The sequence below is a fragment of the Nycticebus coucang genome, chromosome 11 (assembly GCF_027406575.1).
Source record: "Nycticebus coucang isolate mNycCou1 chromosome 11, mNycCou1.pri, whole genome shotgun sequence".
In the NCBI taxonomy this organism is placed as follows: Eukaryota; Metazoa; Chordata; class Mammalia; order Primates; family Lorisidae; genus Nycticebus; species Nycticebus coucang.
In genome coordinates, this window is record NC_069790.1 from 9,427,254 (window position 1) to 9,446,928 (window position 19,675).

Here is a 19,675-nt window from a genome sequence, read left to right on the forward strand (position 1 = left end):
TAGGGAATTATTTTAGCATGGAAAGAGACGGAAGCATGTGAAACAGACAAAACAGTTCCAGCCAGGCAAGGTATGGACCCACCACCAATGGCTTTTCCATTGCAAGTAGGCTTTCCCATATAATGAAGCTCGTTAGTTAAAGCTGTCCAGGTATTCTCAGTTTGGGTTAGAACATCTGTTTTCTCAAGCCAATTCTTTTAATTACCTATTATTTATCCTTTTGTGAGGAAGAGATTCCTATCCTAGGGTTGTGTGTGAACACACAATACACTACACTGGACAGATGAGATGGGTGGTAGTTTATAGTCACCTATATTCACAGCCTGAAGGAGAGGAATACTGGATGCCATGCAGGGCCACAGAATGGCACTTAGCAAAAGAATTAAGAAACAGGGGTGGGGGAGTCTGGCTTTCTAGTACCAAGAGGTTGAGGTGCCTCTGGTTTCTGTGGCAAGATATTATTGGCTTGTTTGAATAATTCTGCAAGGTGTCTGGAAACTGAAACCTGTTACTAGGCAGGAACTATGCCTGGTCCCTGTGATAAGGAGATTTGTCTGGCAAGGGAGCATTACCCTTAGGAACAGAAGGAGGAAGAGGGAAGCCTAGAGTTAGAACATCAAGGTCCTTCTGGTTTTGGCAGATATTAAGGCACACATAATACTAGGCCTTAAATTTAGATCTTATGCCACACTGGAACAATAAATAAATTCCCATCTGAATCTAGGATGTATGATCAAATTTTAGATTTTAAAAGAAAATAACAGATCCTATTAAATATTATACAATTATGAAGAATTAAAATGGCTTTTGACTTTTCAATGTCATTATTAAAATCTGGAAAATTAATCAGAGGTGTCCAACCTGTGGTACATGGGCCACGTACAGATCATTTGAGGCCTGTTTGGTTAATCTGTCACGTTGTAAGTGGCAAAAAGTATGCACAGATCTTTTCTTTTGTTCATCAACTTTTGTTAGTGTTTGGGTATTTAATGTGTGGCCCAAGACAACTCTTATTTTCCAATGTATGACAGAAAAGAGAAAAGGTTGGTCATCCCAACATAGATAAATACTTTCAAAGTTATAAAATAAGTTGACTTTTTTTAAAATTTCAGAATATTACTGGGGTACACACGTTTTGGTTACATAATTTGCTTTTGTACATTTTAAGTCTAAGTTATAAGTATGCCCTTCACCCAGATAGTGTGCATTGTACTTAAAAGAATGGTTTCTAGTTTTATCTAGGTTCTTATACAAAATACCAGATTGCTACTATTTTTAGGAGTAGTATTCCATGGTATACATATACCACATTTTATTAGTCCACTCATATATTGGTGAGCACTTGAGTTGTTAACACATCTTTGCAATTGTGAATCGTGCTGCTATAAACATTCAAGTTCAAACGTCCTTATAATAACATGTCCTTTTTTTCTTTGAGTAAATACTTAGCAGTGGGATTGCTGGATCAAATGATCTACTTTCAGTTCTTTGAGGAATCTCCATACTATTTTCTGTAGAGGTTGTACTAGTTTGCAGTTACACTAACAGTGTATAAGTGTTCCTTGCTCTATGCATCCAGGCCAGCACTTGTCGTTTGGGGACTTTTTGAATAAGAGCCGTTCTCACTGGAGTTAGGTAATATCTCATTGTGGTTTTGATTTACGTTTTCCTGATGAGATATTGAACATTTTTTCATGAGTTCCATTAGACTATCTTTATTTGAAAAGCTTCTGTTTATGTCTTTTGACCATTTTTTAATGGAATTGTTTGATTTCCTTTTGCTGATTTGCTTGAGTTCTTTGTAGATTCTGGTTATCAGCCCTTTATTGAATATACCATGCAAATATATTCCCCCCTTTCGGTGGGAGACAAACCCATTCTGTGGGTTGTCTATTTTCTCTGTTGATTGTGTCCTTAGCTGTGCAGAAACTTTTTAATTTTATAAGGTCTCATTTGTTTATTTTTATTAGCAGTGTGATTGCTTTTTGGGTCTTCTTCATAAATTCTTTCCCTAGGCTGATATCTAGAAGAGCTTTTCCAGCCTTTTCTTCTAAAACTCTTATAGTTAATGCCTTATGTTTAAGTCTGCTATCCATTGTGAATTAATTTTTGTCACTGGTGAGAGATATGGATCCTGTTTAGTCTTTTACATATGCCTGTCCAGTTTTCCCAGCACCACTTATTGAATAGGGATTCTTTTCCCCAGTGTATGTTTTTATCTGCTTTGTCAAAAATCAAATGAGAATATGAGGATTGTTTCCTCTCTGGTTTCTGTGTTGTGATCCACAGGTCTATGTCTGTTTTTGTGCCAGGATCATGCTCTTTGATTACTGTAATCTTACAGTACAGTATGAACTCCGATAAGGTCATGCTTCCTACTTAGTTCTTATTAAGTAAGGTTGACATGGCTATTCAGTACTTTTTCTGCTTCCATACATGATTTTTTTTTTTTTTTTTTTTTTTACAGTTTTTGGCCAGGGCTGGGTTTGAACCCACCACCTCCAGTATATGGGGCCGGAGCCCTATTTCCTAAGACACAGGCGCTGCCCTTCTGGTTCCATACAAAGCATAGAACTATTTTTTTCTAGATCTGCAAAAAATGGGGATTAAATTAAATCTGTAAATCACTTTGGGTAGTATAGCTTGATGTAGAAGTCTACACACAGTGAAACTAACAAGTATAAATATAAAGAAAGTCTTCAGAAATATGCCTTTCATTCATTCTTTCTTAGGATGTCCTTCACCAAAGACATTATTAGAGCAAATAATAAGAACGTGTGAAATAAAGAATGCCAGCGATCTTCCAGCAGGGTAGGAGAAGGATAGTGACTGTTACAGGTGAACATACTGAGAGAAGGTTTAAGTAATTCCAGGAGTGTTTGGGATTAAATAAATAACAATTCTATAAAATATAATCAACCAAACAACAATGAAACAACTCAAATAGCTAATAACATCAAAAGTATAGTGAGACTTCTGATTCCAAAATGTCAGTGTGGAAGCAAGCTGGCTTTTCTCTTTCCCACTAAAAACCAAAAACAAATATGTAGTTCTGAGATCTTCTCCAGCAACAACTTGTAGCTCAAGAATGAGAATGAGACAGATTCCAGGACACAGAGAATAGGGAAAACTCCAAGTTCATGGTAAGAGAACCAGACGTCCACATCCATGATGCCCTCTACCCCCTCAATCCATGGTTTCTACAATGAAAAAAGTGAAATTAGTGTATTCAACCAGCTTCCTCACTTTCTTGGGCTCCCTGGGAAGAGCTCCATCTTTCCTTAAACTATGGGTAGGATTGTGATTGCCTGAAAGAAGAAATAGCCCGGTGGACAAGCCAAAACAAACAAAGGAGGGGGGACTACAGTCTGGAATCTCTGCTCTGAATCTCGGCCGAAGGAAATGCCACATAAGGGTGGCTATAGGAGCTATGTTCCTCAGATCCCCAAGTACAAGTCCCTACCAACTATTGTGTTATGGCACACTGCTTGATAATTTCTTTGCAATCATCCCCTATTAAAAGAGGAAGTGCTCTGACCATTTACCAGAGCCTCAAGGTGAACATGGATTTAAGATGCCAATAGAGTTAAAAAGGAGGCAGCAACCTACAACTGAAGGTTCACTAAGCAAATATTAAATATATTCAATCAACAACAAAATAAGATGGACAGAGAAAACTAGAATAAATAAATAATCTGTCAACGAAAGAACATAGATATATACCCACAAATAAAAACAACAAACACCTACGACCTCCCTAAAAGGTCGAAGCACAGTAATTAACCCTAATGAGACTGCAATTTGTGAGCTCTCGGACCAGGAATTCGAAGTTGCGGTTTGAAGAAGACATTGATATCCAAGATAACACAGAAAAATAGGTAAGAAATTTATCAGAGGAGTTTAATAGAAATTGAATGATAAAAAAAAATACGTAAATTTTGGAACTGGGAAGTATATTTACTGAACTGAAATTCTTCGGAGGCTCTTAACAGCAGAAAGAAATGAGCAAAGAAAAGAATAAACAAGCATGAAGAGTGGTCATTTGAAAATACATGGTCACAAGAGAAAAAAAGGAGGAAAGAAAAGGAACAAGATCATCTGAAGTGGAGCATATATTTGTAAAGCAATTAACTCTCCTCAACCAAGGCCCAAACACCCACGAACACTTTTAGAACCCACTGAGGGAATGCACCTGTGTCCTAGAATCACAGCGGACATACCAGTTCTAGCTTTCTGATGCTTTCAATGGACATTATTGCTAAACTTAGGAAAATTGGTGTTAATTGTAACATGAACCAGTTATGATTCTCACCCTGCCAAGATTTTTTCTTGACCAATAATATGCGTTTGATAATTCAGATAAGATCACTGTATTCCTTCCTGGCTTTTCTTTCTTTCTTCTTCTTTTTTTTTTTTTATTAAATCATAGCTGTGTACATTAATGCAATCATGGGGTACAATGTGCTGGCTTTCTTTTTTTTTTAATTGAATGAGAAAGAACTGTTAATCCTGAAATGTTCTGATCTCTTTGTTCCAAAGACATTTATCTTCCTCAAGACATTCTTAACATAATCATTATTTTCCTAGAGGTGTAAAAGAATCATTGTATGTTCTTTTGAGTCTGTTGCCCTAGGGCTCAAGAGTGTAATTTGAAGTGCATTGTGGAAAGATTAGTAAAGGGTACAGGGGAAGTAACACTATGTACTGAGGAAGTGGTCACTGGAATTTTCTGTATGAAGTGTGTGCTCTTCCTTGGCTCAGTCATTGAGCATAGTAAGAAAAGCTGCTGAAATTCAATTATAACAGACTGAAATTATGTCAGAGCTATTTAGAGAGCAGCTGAAGCATGATTGTTTTTTTTCTCCCCCCACCCGGCCCCCGTGGTCTATTAATGTTTTATGCATGAGTCTAAAAGAGTTTGTATATAACTTTTTACATTAAAAGAACAATAAAAATGTTAAAACTACCATAGAACATAGTGTGTCCTGCATTGTTCAATCTTAGGCAATTTGTGTTTTAATATAAATTTTCACATATTTAAGAAAAAAACAAAATAAAAAAATAGATATTATTTCATCCTTAAATAATATAAATATTTGTTATATTCTTCCAAATCTCTCTGTTTTGGAATCAGAATAAGAATTCAAGCCAATTTTTCCCTTTGCTTATGTGCCAGGCAATTCATCTGATCTTATTCAAGCCCCTTAATTTGAAGAATGTGTAGAATAACGCATGTTGGGAGCATTACTGTGAGAATAAAATTGTCTGATAAAATGTAAAATACGTATATACTGTGTTTCATTAGCATTAATTAAGAAACACAACTGAGGAATTTCAAAAATGAGACTTGTTTACTTCTTAATTTTGCTTAAAAAGAGAGAATTTGATTGTCATACCAGATACACATAAGCAAATTGGCCATTTTCCCCCCAGTCTTTTCAGGGTTATCTCAGTCAAATTCCAGATTTTAAATTCAGTCCAGTTAGGATTTTCTCCCTTTGGTTCATCTCTATAGTAACATCTATGCTAAGGTATCCACACATCAAGTAGTTGAACATCTGGTCTGGGTCACGTGTATTCTTTCTTCACCCAACCTCTGACTTACTCTTCACCCAACCACTGATCTTTTGCATATACTTTGGAAAGATTTCCCTAAGATATATCATAGTTCTCAGAGAAATTTTATATTAATTACTTAGTTTAGGGTTCCTGGAACATGGGTGTGCTATTTTATTAAAAAACCTTTATCAAGATGTAATTTATGATATACTTTAAAATTTGCTTTTTTAATGAGTATAATTTAATGTTTTTGGCATATTTTCAGAGTTGTGAAACCATCACCATAATCTACTTTTAGAACATATTTACCATATGAAAAACAAATTTAGTACTTATTAGCAGTGTGTTCTCTGATCATTTGTATTCATCTTTATTTTTAACTAATGAAATGGCTCAGTCTCCTACTTCTCTTCTGAAAATCTATGCTTGTGTATTTTTTAGTGGATTGGGGTTATCCAAGGGCTTTCTCTTACCATCTCTTACCATGTGTTCAGATATTACTCTATTTTATCTCTGTGTGCAGTAATTTCAATATATTCTCAAGCCCTAGACCACACGGTAACACAAACTTGAAAAGAAAATAATTTCAAATGATGAAAATCACTCATGTAGTTATTTGTGTAAACAGCACCAATACTCAGTCATCTTGAGCAGAGGACCTAGCCATTTGTTTGTGACTACTTTGGAAATATCTCACTTAAATTAGTTATTTGCCTTAGCAAGCACATTTGCAAAAATATCAAATATAAAATGTTCAGAGATTCCACAAAGATGTCCAAACACACGTAAGTTTTTTGTCCTAACACGTAAGTTTTCTTAATTCAAGTTTATTCAAAAAATTTTGTTACCAGGAGTAATAGGGAGAGAATTTTATTTGAAGATTATGGCTCAAAAACAAGAGTATCACAATGAAAATTTTTATATATCATAATATTTCCTTAATATTATATCTAAGTCAATATTGCTATCAGAACATTTTATAAAGCAAGGTTGGTCTCTTATCTCCTGATTAATTGTTAAGTGCTTCTCTTAGATTTTTAAAATTTCATTTCAGACCACTCAGAATCACATATATAAAAATAGATTTGTATTTTTTGTCAATGCTTCTACTAACCTCTCTTTCTATTTCTCTTACTTGATATCACTTTTTAGTTTTATGTTCTTGCTTCTCTACTTTATCCCTATTCACTCTCAGATGTTGTTAGCAGTGGCTTTGTTAGAATGATCAATATCATAGTCACCATGCCCACAGTGGCACACAATCCATGGTCCTCAAAGAATCAGGTAAGAACCAAAGTTTGCTTTTGCTATTTGCTATACCTGCTCATTCACTGCAGATAGTTTCATTGTGTGTTTTATAACTGTGGATCGTGAGCTCATCTTCAAGAAGGCTTTATCTGTGAAAATACTCTGTTTGAGGCCTTTTCTCTCCAGTGATCTTTTGCATATACTTTGGAAAGATTTCCCTAAGATATATCATAGTTCTCAGAGAAATTTTATATTAATTACTTAGGGTTCCTGGAACATGGGTGTGCTATTTTATTAAAAAACCTTTATCAAGATGTAATTTATGATATACTTTAAAATTTGCTTTTTTAATGAGTACAATTTAATGTTTTTGGCATATTTTCAGAGTTGTAAAACCATCACCATAATCTACTTTTAGAATATATTTACCATATGAAAAACAAATTTAGTTCTCGTTAGCAGTGTGTTAGCTCATGGTGGATGCTATAACAATGTACCATAAACCATATGTGCCTTGGAAACAACAGAAATTTATTTGTCACAGTCCTGGAGGCTGAAAAGTGCAAGAAAGATATACCAGCAGATTAGATGTCTGGTGAGGGCCTGCTCTAGAGTTCACAGATGGCAACTTCTTGCTGTGACTTTGCATAGTGAAAGGCATGAATGAGTTCTCTCTGGCCTCTTTATAAGGGTAGCAACCTGTTCATGAGGGTAGAATCACTTCCCAAAGATTTGACCTCCTAATACTTTCACCTTAGGAGTTAGGATTTAAACATATAAAATTGAAGTGGAGGACACAAACATTCAGACAATAGCATATTCCTTACCCATTTTTTGCAACACTCCCAATCCCAAGAAACCCGATCACTGGTATTCACCCTCACTGTTATAATCTACTTTTGTTTCTACAGATTTAACTGTTCCAGACATTTCATATAAAGTGAATCACAATATACCAATCAGTTGTGATTGGAATTTTGTAATAAGTATAATTTTTGAAGTTCATGTTGAAAAAATGTTAGTATTTTATTCCTTTTTATTTTAAAATATTTCATTGTGCAAATTTACCACTTTTTAAATTATTCCATCAGTTGATGGAATTTTTGATTCATAAATAAACTTTTATGATAAAAGTTGATAAACTTTTGACTTCTCAGCTATTATGAATAATGCTTCTATGAACATTCATGTGCATGTTTTTGAGGGGATATAGGTTTTCCTTTTATTTGGATATGTTCATGAGAAGAATTTTGGGGTCATGTGATAACACTATGATTAACTTTACCCTGAAAGTGAGAACAATGTAATCTAATATCCTCATATCAATTTGAAATAAAAACAATAAAATCAAAGTAAATAAATAAATATTATTTTCCTATCCATCAAAAAAGAAAAAAAAGAAAGAAAGAAATTGAGACACTGCCAATTGTTTTCCAAAGAGGCTGTACCATTTTCCATTTCAAGCAGGAATATATAAGTGTTCCAATAATTCTACATTTTCTTCAATACTTGTCCTGTCTCTCTTTTTAAAAACAATGTTATTTTTTTTTTGAGCAGTTTTAAGTTAATAGACAAATTTAGAGGCAGGTACAGATCTATCACTTACCTCCTCCACCATACATACATAGCCTCCCTTGTTATCAGCACTCCCTCACCAGAACGGCACATTTGTTAACACTGATGAACCTACATTGACACATCATTATCACCCACAGTCCAGAATTTATATTAGGGTGCACTCTTGATTTTATAAATTCTATGGGTTTGGACCAATGTGATGACAAGTATTCATCATGCAGTATTATGCAGAATAGTTTCATTGCCCTAAACATTCTCTGTGCTCCTTGTGTGCACACCTCTCTCCACCCAACTCCTGACAACCAGTGATCTTTATACTACCTCCATAGTTGTATAACTATGTATTATAAGGAAAAGTCCAAAATTCCATGCAGTTAGAATCAAACAGATTGAATTATTTCACTTATCAATTGAATTTGAGCTTCCTCCATGTCTTTTCATGATTTGAGAGCTCATTTCTTTTTAGTTGAATAATATTTAATGATTTGGATATATCGAAGTTCATTCATCCACTCACCTGCTGAAGAACATCTCAGTCACTTTCAAGTCTTGGCAATTATGAATAAAGCTGATGTATACATTGTGTGCAGGTTTGGGTATGGACATAATTTTCAATTCATTTGAGTATTTTAAAAAAGCAATTGCTGGAGCATATGATAAAAGTATGTTTAGAAAGTTTGTTAAGAAACTAATTTTGGGAGTTTACTATTTTACTTTCCCACCAGCAATGAATGATGATTCCTTTTATTCCTCATCCTGGCCAGAATTTGGTATTGTGTCAAATTGCATTTCCCTTTTGTCTATCTTTTTTTATGATATCCATCTTCCAGGGATATAAAATGACATATCACTGTGGTCTTAATTTACACTTAGCTCAAGTCTAATGATGGAATGTTGAACATCTTTTCATGTGCTTATCCACCATCTGCATATCTTATTTGATAAATATTTATTCAGCTTATTTTCCCATTTTTTAATTGGGTTGTCTGTTAATTACTGAGTTGCAAGTATTATCTGTATATTATGGATACATGTTCCTTATAGAAATATGATTTGCAAATAGCATCTCCCCTTTTGTGGGTTGATTCTTCTACTGACTTGATGGCATATTTTGAAGCAAAATTGTTTTCAAATTTAAAGTCCAATTTCTCTATTTTTTAAAATTCCTTGTGCTTTTGCTATCATACATAGAAAATATCTAATTCAAGAAAATAAAGATTTACTTCTATTATCTGTCCTAAGAGTATCATAGTTTTATCTTTTACATTTTTGTCTTTGATATATTTTGTGTAATTTTATATAATGATATATTTGTTTTATTTTACTTTTTTTTTTTTTTTTTTGCAGTTTTGGCCAGGCCAGGCTTGAACCCACCACCCCTGGTATATGGGGCGTTGCCTTACTCCTTGAGCCACAGGCACCGCCCATAATGATATTTTAAAAGTATCCAAATTCATTCTCTTGCATCCAGCTGTTTCAATACCATTTGCTAAAAAGTTCAATCTTTCTTCATTCAATTTCCCTGCCACCTTTGTGGAAAATCAATTCATCATAAATACAAGAGTCTTCCTTTTTATTTGGGGAAATTTCGATTCTTTTACCCTGATCTATGTATTTATCCCTATGCTAACACCATTTCTTAATTACTGTAGCTTTGAACCAAGTTTTGAAAACAGAAATTGTGAGTCCTCCAAATGTGTTATTATTTTTCAATTTTTTTGTATATTCTGAGTTCCTTCTTTTTCTATATGAATTCTAGAATTAGCTTGTCGATTAAAAAAAAGCCATCAGAGGTTTGATAGGGGCTCTATTTAAACTGTCCATTAATTTAAAAAGTATTGCCTTCTAGGTAATATTAAATCTGCTGATACATGAACATTTGCTTATATCTTTTTAAATATTCTTTAATTCCTTACAATAATTTCTTTTACTATTGCTGTTAATTCCAAACATTAGGTACAAGCTCCTCCCTGTACCTGTCTCCCTGCCTCTATTCTTTCTCAAAATAATCTCAACATTAGTTTTCAGTCTGTTCTTTAATTCCTTTTTGTTTATTGCATCTAGAGATTTCTCTTCCCTTCTTGCCAGTTCAGGTACCCATGTGAAACAATGCTCATAGTATTTTATTCCTGATTTCTAGATGTCTGTAGTGACATTACTCCACTTTCTCCAAATTGCCATACTGGAAAAACTGGAAGTGTCTTATACATACATCTTACCAGGTCTGTTTATACCAAAGCCCTCGATGATAACAAACCATTCTGTCTCTGTAAACCATGCCTTTTCAGTTATAAGAAAAAAATACATTTTTCTTTTCAACATTCTCAAACCAATTTTTTTTCTTGTTATAAATATTTTATTTTTTAATTTTTTAAATTTTTTTATTATTAAATCATAGCTGTGTACAATAATGCAATTTTTTTTTTTTTTGTAGAGACAGAGTCTCACTTTATGGCCCTCGGTAGAGTACTGTGGCCTCACACAGCTCACAGCAACCTCCAACTCCTGGGCTTAAGCGATTCTCTTGCCTCATCCTCCCAAGTAGCTGGGACTACAGGCACCCACCACAACGCCCAGCTATTTTTTTTGGTTGCAGTTTGGCCGGGGCCGGGTTTGAACCCGCCACCCTCGGTATATGGGGCCGGCACCTTACTGACTGAGCCACAAAATATACATTTTTGGCATAGTCTCAGGAAAAAGTGGGCAGTTTTATACACCTTCAGATGGAATTTAATGCCTTTCATTCTTTCAGCATATTTCCCTGTCAGTTTTCATCCAGCATATCTCAGATATTTAGCTATCAAGTTACATTTAGGGGTACTTTTTTTGATTGAATGGAAGTGCAGAAATTTAAACTAATTATTATGAATTTAGAAATATGGTCATTTTAATTAAAGTAGGTGAAGTTAAAAATCTGCAAATACAAAGGAACCAGAGCACACTGCAACAAAATGAACAAAAAAAAAAAAAATGAGAATACAAGAATTATTATTGAGTTAGCAAATAAAAAAAGTACATCATGTGAAATAATATTTCTCTTTACTATTACCCCTATTTAACAAATGAAGAAACAAAGACTGAAAGCGGAGTGATTTTCTTAAAGCCATTAAGTGAGTGAATGGCAGAAGTAGATACCCCACAGTTCATTCATCCACTCACCGACAGCAACGCTTGCTTCCAAGTCTTGACAGTTGTGAATAAAAGTACTATAAACATTGTGCAGACCTTGTTCAGCCAGTCTGAATTCTTACAAGGAGTGTAAATCCAGTTTGACTTCACAGCCTGAGCATAAGTTAGCTGGCTCCTTTTGGGGTGTGAGAAAAAGAAACCACCAGTCCCTTAATTGTCCTCACCATCTTGTCCCCAGTGAGTTCATTCTCGTCCTACATGCCTTCTTCCAATTTCCAGGCATCCTAATCCTTCTAGTTTCCCAAACTAAGAAGTTCCTTATAATGATCCTCATTTCTCTCTTACACTAACTATGTAATTAATCAGAGAAGCATTGATTCTTCTTCTTAACCTTCTCCTCCTCCTCCTTCGTCTTCTTCCTATTACTTTTATTGTTATTAATATTTTTTTTTGGTAATCTTTCTGTTCCACCCCATCTTTACGGTGATGTTCCTGGCTCTGTCACCTCTCACGTCTCAGGGAAACTTGAGCCATCTGCAATAGCTCTACCTGGGCACTCTACCTGCCCTCTGCACCGTTCTCCAAGCCAGTGCCCAGCAGCAGCTCCAGAACGCTCTTGAAGCACATGGGGGATGATCTCAGTTCATCTCTAGGGATCACTGGTGGGTTTACACTGCTAAGAAAATATTTCTCAAACTCACTTGGTGAAGGACCAGTGGTTTGTTTTTGCTTTTAATTAACTCTCAGACCACTATCTACCTGACCAGTACACAGCTTTTAATTAACTCTCAGACCGCTATCTACCTGACCAGTACACAGCCCATGCTGTGGGAGACTGCCCATTTGAGTTCCATGGCACATAAATCTCTCTGCCATCTCCTGAGTTAAGTTTATTGGTTGTGCATGTGAATGTCACAGCAAGGCCAAATGGCAAAGTTTCCAGAATTTCCAGGACTCTCAGTGCCAGTACTTACTTTGTAATGACCTGATCCTGGCCTAGCAGCCACACTCTGAATAGAACCAGTTTGTTAATTGCTATGGGCTGAATGTTTGTATTTCCTCAAAATTCGTATGTTAAATTGTCAGGGCTCACTGTGGCACCCGGTCACCGCATGAATAAAAACAGGTGGGACACGGAATGAGGGAACATGCCTGCAAGAGGTGGGCTTCCCGTCTGTTCTCTGAGAGCCCCAAGAAACCTCTCTCTTGGCCTTTTATTGAAGCCTCAAACCACAGAAGTGGGGGCCCACATGCTAGGATCAGATGTTTAATGGTTGCTAAGTGCTCTTTCCGCCCAGGCTTGACTCCCATCTTGTTGTCCTATGAATGTTACAAAGTATAACACTTGCTTGCTAGCAAGTGACCAATCTTATCTCATTAACTCATGCAGCTGCTTGAGGGCTTGTCTCTGAGCTGCAAAATATCTCCATGATAGCTAGGAGATTGTCTTGCTCCCAGTGTCCTCTTCAAGTGCTGGTGGCTACTTCTGTAAGCCTGGTGCTCAGTCTCCTACATTAAATTTCATTTCAAGGTGGTTATATTAGGAGGTGGGAGGTGATTATGTTATGAGGGTCTACCATAAATGGGCTAAGCATTCTTATAAAGGAGGCCCCAGAGGGCTCCCCTACTCTACCTGGACATACCACTGATTATTTATGGAGGTTTTCTTGCTAAAATTACTGAGACTTATGAACAGTGTCATTTTAAAGTTTTTTTGCACCTTATGTCTACCTACACTAGTTCATATACAAATGATTTCATCAAAGGGAGATTTCCATTGCATAGCATTCAATCTAAAGTTTTCAAAATCAGAATAAACAACACAAGATAAGGTCGTTGATTTGAGCATTCATTGTTTTTGAGTAAAAATTATTTTGCTTTTCTCCACATAACACAATTTTAACTGGAAACAGTTTCACCAGCAGTGTGTTTAAATGCGCATCTATTAGACAGAGCAAGTCAGCCAGAGTGACGGAGTGATGCAGGAAGAGGCTACATTTTTCATGACCTGTGGAGCTGTCAAAGGCAACCTTGTCCTTGCTTCCTGAAGTCGTTAGTTTCCCTAAACAAGAGCTTCCCAGGGGTTATTGTGGAGATCTCCTGGGGAGCAGTACTTTCTCTCTCACGGGCCTGCTCATCTGTCCCTTCAGTGAGACTCAGAGTTTCCAGGAGATGCTTAGGTTCATAGTAACTCTGAATGATTAAGTTAGATTAAGTGCTGAACAATATGGCAAATAGTATTTAGAAGGCGATGGCTGAATACTTTGCAGACAGCTCCTATATATTTTTTTAAGTAGTAACATAAAGTATTGACTTTAAAATTTTTTACTATCATTTTGAAATTCCAGGGCTTTCTTTTCCACAATTCATAACCTACTTAATTTTAAACTAATTTTCAGAGGTTTACTAGTGTCCATTTTTGAAAGTGATGATCTTTCTTCTTTGAAAGTGATTGTTGAACCTATGTGTTATCTAATTTTCTGTAATCGCTACTTGTTTTTAAAGGAAAAAATAAAGATTTTTTTTTGAAAACTATATCAGCTGTGAAGGGAATAAAAAATGTGCAAGCTAATTGGGTTTGCGGTTGGATTATGGACTCCCTTCAGGAATTGAGATATCTTCCCTCTGTCCTTACGTTTGAAAATAATATATCCAGTTTCATCAAAGGATTTCCACAATCAAGAAATAAAGCCACACGAATGGGATGAGAAAAACATATAATGTTTCCTTAATTAGAAAATGTTGATAACTTGGGCATATTTAGCCATCACCAGAAAATGGATTTGTAGGTATATTCAGAGCACATTCACACCAGTGAATGGAGAAGTCCTGAGAGAAAGTTCTTACTTATACTAATATGCCAGAGCAATGCCCAAGAAAAGAGCATTCTATTCCTTCTCCCAAATCTATGAAGAAGAAATGATAAGCACTTTTTGTAGAAAATAAATACAGTTATTACATTTTATATAAATGTACATGTAAAATTGGATTAATAAATTGTGGTACATGTACACCATGGAATATTATGCAGCCTTAAAGAAAGATGGAGACTTTACCTCCTTCATGTTTACATGGATGGAGCTGGAACATATTCTTCTTAGTAAAATATCTCAAGAATGGAAGAAAAAGTATCCAATGTACTCAGCCCTACTATGAAACTAATTTATGGCTTTCACATGAAAGCTATAACCCAGTTATAACCTAACAATAGGGGACGGGGGAGAGGGAAGGGAGGGAGAGGGAAGGATGATAGGAGGAGGGACGGTGATTGGTGGGATTACACCTGTAGTGCATCTTACAAGGGTACATGTGAAACTTAGTAAATGTAGAATGTAAATGTCTTAACACAATAACTAAGAAAATGCCAGGAAGGCTATGTTAACCAGTGTGATGAAAATGTGTCAAACAGTCTATAAAACCAGTGTATGGTGCTCGCTTCGGCAGCACATATACTAAAATTGGAACGATACAGAGAAGATTAGCATGGCCCCTGCGCAAGGATGACACGCAAATTCGTGAAGCGTTCCATATTTAAAAAAAAATAAATAAAAAAAATAAAAAAAACCAGTGTATGGTACCCCATGATCACATTAATGTATACGGCTATGATTTAATAAAAAAAATTGAGTCCTAGGGCGGCGCCTGTGGCTCAGTCGGTAGGGCGCCGGCCCCATATACCGAGGGTGGCGGGTTCAAACCCGGCCCTGGCCAAACTGCAACCAAAAAATAGCCGGGCGTTGTGGCGGGCGCCTGTAGTCCCAGCTACTCGGGAGGCTGAGGCAAGAGAATCGCTTAAACCCAGGAGTTGGAGGTTGCTGTGAGCTGGGTGATGCCACGGCACTCTACCGAGGGCCATAAAGTGAGACTCTGTCTCTACAAAAAAAAAAAAAAAAAAAAAAATTGAGTCCTACAAAGAGTTGTACAAAATTCCTGACTTATACATGTAATACATCTGGATCTCAACAATTTGAAATTACAAACCATTTGGGCCATTTCCTGTCCCAATTATTAATCTGAGCCCAGCAGAAGGAACCTAGCAGTCGTAGTATGCAAGTTCCTTATAGAATTCACGCTGACTGTAAACAGGAAGAACCACCGTTTCACAGGAAATCCAAGGCTGATAGGTTTGGGAGCCTCATTCTGAAGACATGATAATTTTGGATTTAAATTTTTTAAAAAATGTTGTTTATCTGAAATAAATTCCAATTCTTCCAAACTTTTTAAATACTTAAATAGCCTCTTTGCTAGTTTAATTTTTCAAGTAATAAAAAACCATTATTTTCTATCAGTGATTTATGATTCTGGCAATAATTCCAATCTTAATCATTCCAGATCCATTATTTATATAAAACGATACTACTTGCTTTATTTTTATTTTAGACCAAGGAAATAAACTTTGATTTTAAGGAAAACTTGGTTTGGCAAAATGATTACATAAATAATAAACATCTGTGATGTGAAGAAAAAAAAAAAGCAGAACAAAACAAAAAACAATCTGATTAGTATCTAAGTCCCTAGAGCTCAAATTTTCTTCACTTACTTTTTCTCAGAGATAATACAAAAAAGAGAATCATGTGATCCTGTTTTATTTCATTTACTACAAGGTCTGGGATGGAAAGATCCAGTTCATTTTTGGCTTCTCTTTCGTGGGTGTTTTGACCAACTTACTCCTCTGGGGGAAAACCAGAAAAAATACTAAACTTACTCTTCTTTGAAGAGGAATGACTGTGCCAATGTCTTTAAATGCTTTAGAAATGTGAAAGCACACACTGAGAGATGCTGCTGTTGCTGCTGTTATTCTTTTCATCCTGGCTAAGGTTACAGTTAAAACCAGCTCTGGGCATCTCATGAATCAAGTGGAATTACCCAGAATGGGAAAGTTATACACAGTCATCTGTGAGCTGGGAACTTTTACATTAGTCCCTGGCAAAATTTAGAATGAGATCATCATGCTGCTTGGTTTAGGATAGAAAAAATATATATTATGAAGATCACAAACAACTTGCACAGATTTGTGATTAGTGAAGCAGGAAAATGCCATGGTGCCTTCTCAGCTGGCACATCAATGGCATGGCAATGTATGTTTCCTTCTACAGGCTTTTAATCAGAGATTTTTCAAACATCTCAGAGGTCAAAAGGGCATGATGCTAGCTTAATGTTTTATTTTTATATACGTTAACACATGAAACCATACAACAATGATGATGGTGGAAGGAAAGTGCTGTACAGCCAGACCACACAGCTCTACATTTGCTCAGATCCCCCTGGGGGGCAAAAATATTTTCATCATTGGAAGAAGTACAGAAGAAGGCCTATTGCTAAATTTCAGGTAACACCATGGTTTGAAAGCTAGATCCCAACTTCAAAGATCAAACCAACAGAGTAAAAAAAGAATAAAAATGCTCACAATTAAATCTAGTAATACTAAATGTGAAGTTCTCCATCAAGATTGAAACCCCCCCCAACAGTTGCATTGCATGTAAATAGATAATTGATATTTCTTAAACTAATACATAAATAAGTGCTTGAGTAGGTGGAGGATGGATGAATTTCACCTTCCGTGCTGAGAAGACTTTACGCAACAGAAATTTATATTTAAAAAGAAAACTTGTACACACATTCCCAAGAGCCTGCAACATAATGCAGGCATTGAAAAAGGCAAGCTCAGGCTTCCTCATAAGGCAGTTTTTCAAGGGACATTTGCAGTTGGAGACCTGAGATAATGTGTCAGTGACACATCTGAGGTAAAGGTGGAGTCTTTGCACCAAGCTCACAAGAAGAATAGAGCCAAAGAGGAAAGGAAACCAGAAATGAGGAAGCCTTGGCGAATGCCTTTAAATTATAAAACCACGTGCAAACCCCGTGGCTGGCCGAGGCCCCTTCTGTGATATCCCTTGCTCTTACAGTCTGAAGCCTCTCCGGATGCACCACCTCAGACCCAGCAGCAGAGGTAACCTGCCAGGTTTTCTGGGCAGCATTTAAAAGACGAGAAGGTGGAAGACTGGCATCCAAGCATCTTTCAAGCTCTGTCTCCTCTGCTCTGAGAAAAGTTCTGCATTGCGGGGTTCTCACAATGCAGGGGCCATGTCAGCAGCCTCAGCATCCCTTGGTGCTGGTTAGAAGTGCAGCTTTTCAGGCCCTGCCCAAGACCTTGTGAATCCGAGTCTGGGGGCCGAGCCTGGCAGTCTGTTTGCTCAAGCCTTCCAGCTCATTCTGACACACACTGAAGTCAAGAACCAACGTCATATTAGTGGTGCCGACACCCTACACAGAGGGTTAGACATATGAAGATAAGGGAGAATAAAAGATGTCAGGATACCCTGAGAGAATAGGATGATGAAGGCCTCACAAAATAAACAGTTCAGTTGACGTGCAGGAAAGTTGAATCATTTGCTGAAGGTCACACAGCCTATTAGGAGTTTAAAAACACATCCAGGCCAGATGTGGTGGCTCACACCTGTAATCTCAGCACTCTAGGAGGCTGAGGCAGGGGGATTGCTTGAGCTCAGGAATTCAAGACGAGCTGGGGGAGAAGGGAGACCCAATCTCTACTGAAAACAGAAAAATTAGCTGGGCATTGTGATACGTGCTTTTGATCCCAGCCACTCGGGAGGCTGAGGCAGGAGAATTGCTTGAGCCCAGGAATTTGAGGTTGCTGTGAGCTAAGCTAAGGCCATCGCACTCTAGCCCGGGTAATAGAGTGAGACCCTGTCTCAATAAATAAATAAATAAAATACATCCAGAATGATTACTTAGAATAAGAATGATAAAAGTACAGCAACAAATATTAAATAAAAACTATTCAAAATGCTGGGAATTGCTGAAAGGAGCTAGAGAGGTGTTTCTGTCAATGCAATGCAGCGTGCTTTGCCTCCAAGGCCCAGCACTGAATCATGCTTATATGACTCAGTGATGGCACGTAAGAATAAGCTCAGATAAACAGGTTAAACTCGAGTGACCCTGGAAACTAGTTTTTTGCGTGTTGATTCCGTTGAGAGCACAGCTGAGACCCATCTTCTCTCATCTCTGTTGATGTTTTTATCCGGCAAGAGGTCGCCATGGTAATTATAGAAGGGGAAATACAAACAAGTGAGTATTTCTTGTTTTATCTCTGTTGGACGCTGTCCTCTGGGTGCAGCTACCCTTCACACTAACAGGAGTGGCCTTCGTCCATGTTCACCCTGTCAAACGCATCTCTGCCACACGTTTGAATGAAAATGTCTCTGTGAAGGGAAGATTTATACAGGCACAGATTTTGAGCTTTCAGCCTTAAAACCCAACACATTTTGTGAGAAAGACATTGAAGGGTTTCTTTTGTAAACTTAACACGTGCTTCCTTATTGGAAAATAATTTTAAATGCGTAGCCACTTTTTAAACATTAAGAATTGTCATGAGACACACCAGTATGTGAGAAGCTCGTTTATCAGATGGCCACGCAAACTTCTGAAGGGGGGAAGCGTGACTTAGACGGTGGGTTGACAAAATTTAGAGAGTAGCCAGTGTGGACCTCAGGCTAATAAGGCCAGATTGTCTTTATTTAAATATTTTTACAGAGAATGCATTGGCCAAAGTGTCTGGGAACGGCTGTGGAAAAAGACAGTCAGTAAAGCAGAAACCAAATAGTCAACACTTGACCGAGGGATAGAGACTGTTCCTCTGTGACTGGCCCAGCTCTGGGGTCCTTGCTGTGCTTCCCAGGTCACATACTGTCATTGTTTTCCCGTTCTATGTCTTATCAGGCCTTTTTATTGGTTTTCCAAGTACGCAAAGGATTTCTTGGTCAAGCCACCATGACTTCCAATCTGAAAGAGAGTCAGATTTTTAAAAAAAATCCTTGTGGGGGGAAGCAGAAAGAGGGACGGAGGGAGGGGGGTGGGGCCTTTGTGTGTGTCACACTTTATGGGGGCAAGACATGATTGCAAGAGGGACTTTACCTAACAATTGCAGTCAGTGTAACCTGGCTTATTGTACCCTCAATGAATCCCCAACAATAAAAAAAAAAAAAAAAAAAAATCCTTGTGAATTAGTAACACTGATACTGCTGTTTATTTCGTTTATTCATTCAAGTGTTTCCTAAAGGAGGCACCTCCTGGGTTTGGGAGGTAGTGAGCTCACTGGTAGAGGAGGAAGATGACAGGGAGGGTGATGCTGTGACTTAAC

General features: G+C 37.0%; 1 non-coding gene across 1 annotated transcript; it reads left to right on the forward strand.

Annotated features, from left to right (window-relative positions):
- The first annotated feature begins 14,942 nt into the window (after positions 1 to 14,942).
- On the forward strand, positions 14,943 to 15,049 carry LOC128560472 (U6 spliceosomal RNA). The gene has a single exon (XR_008372971.1). It is a non-coding gene; the product is annotated as a U6 spliceosomal RNA (small nuclear RNA).
- The last annotated feature ends 4,626 nt before the right edge of the window (positions 15,050 to 19,675 follow it).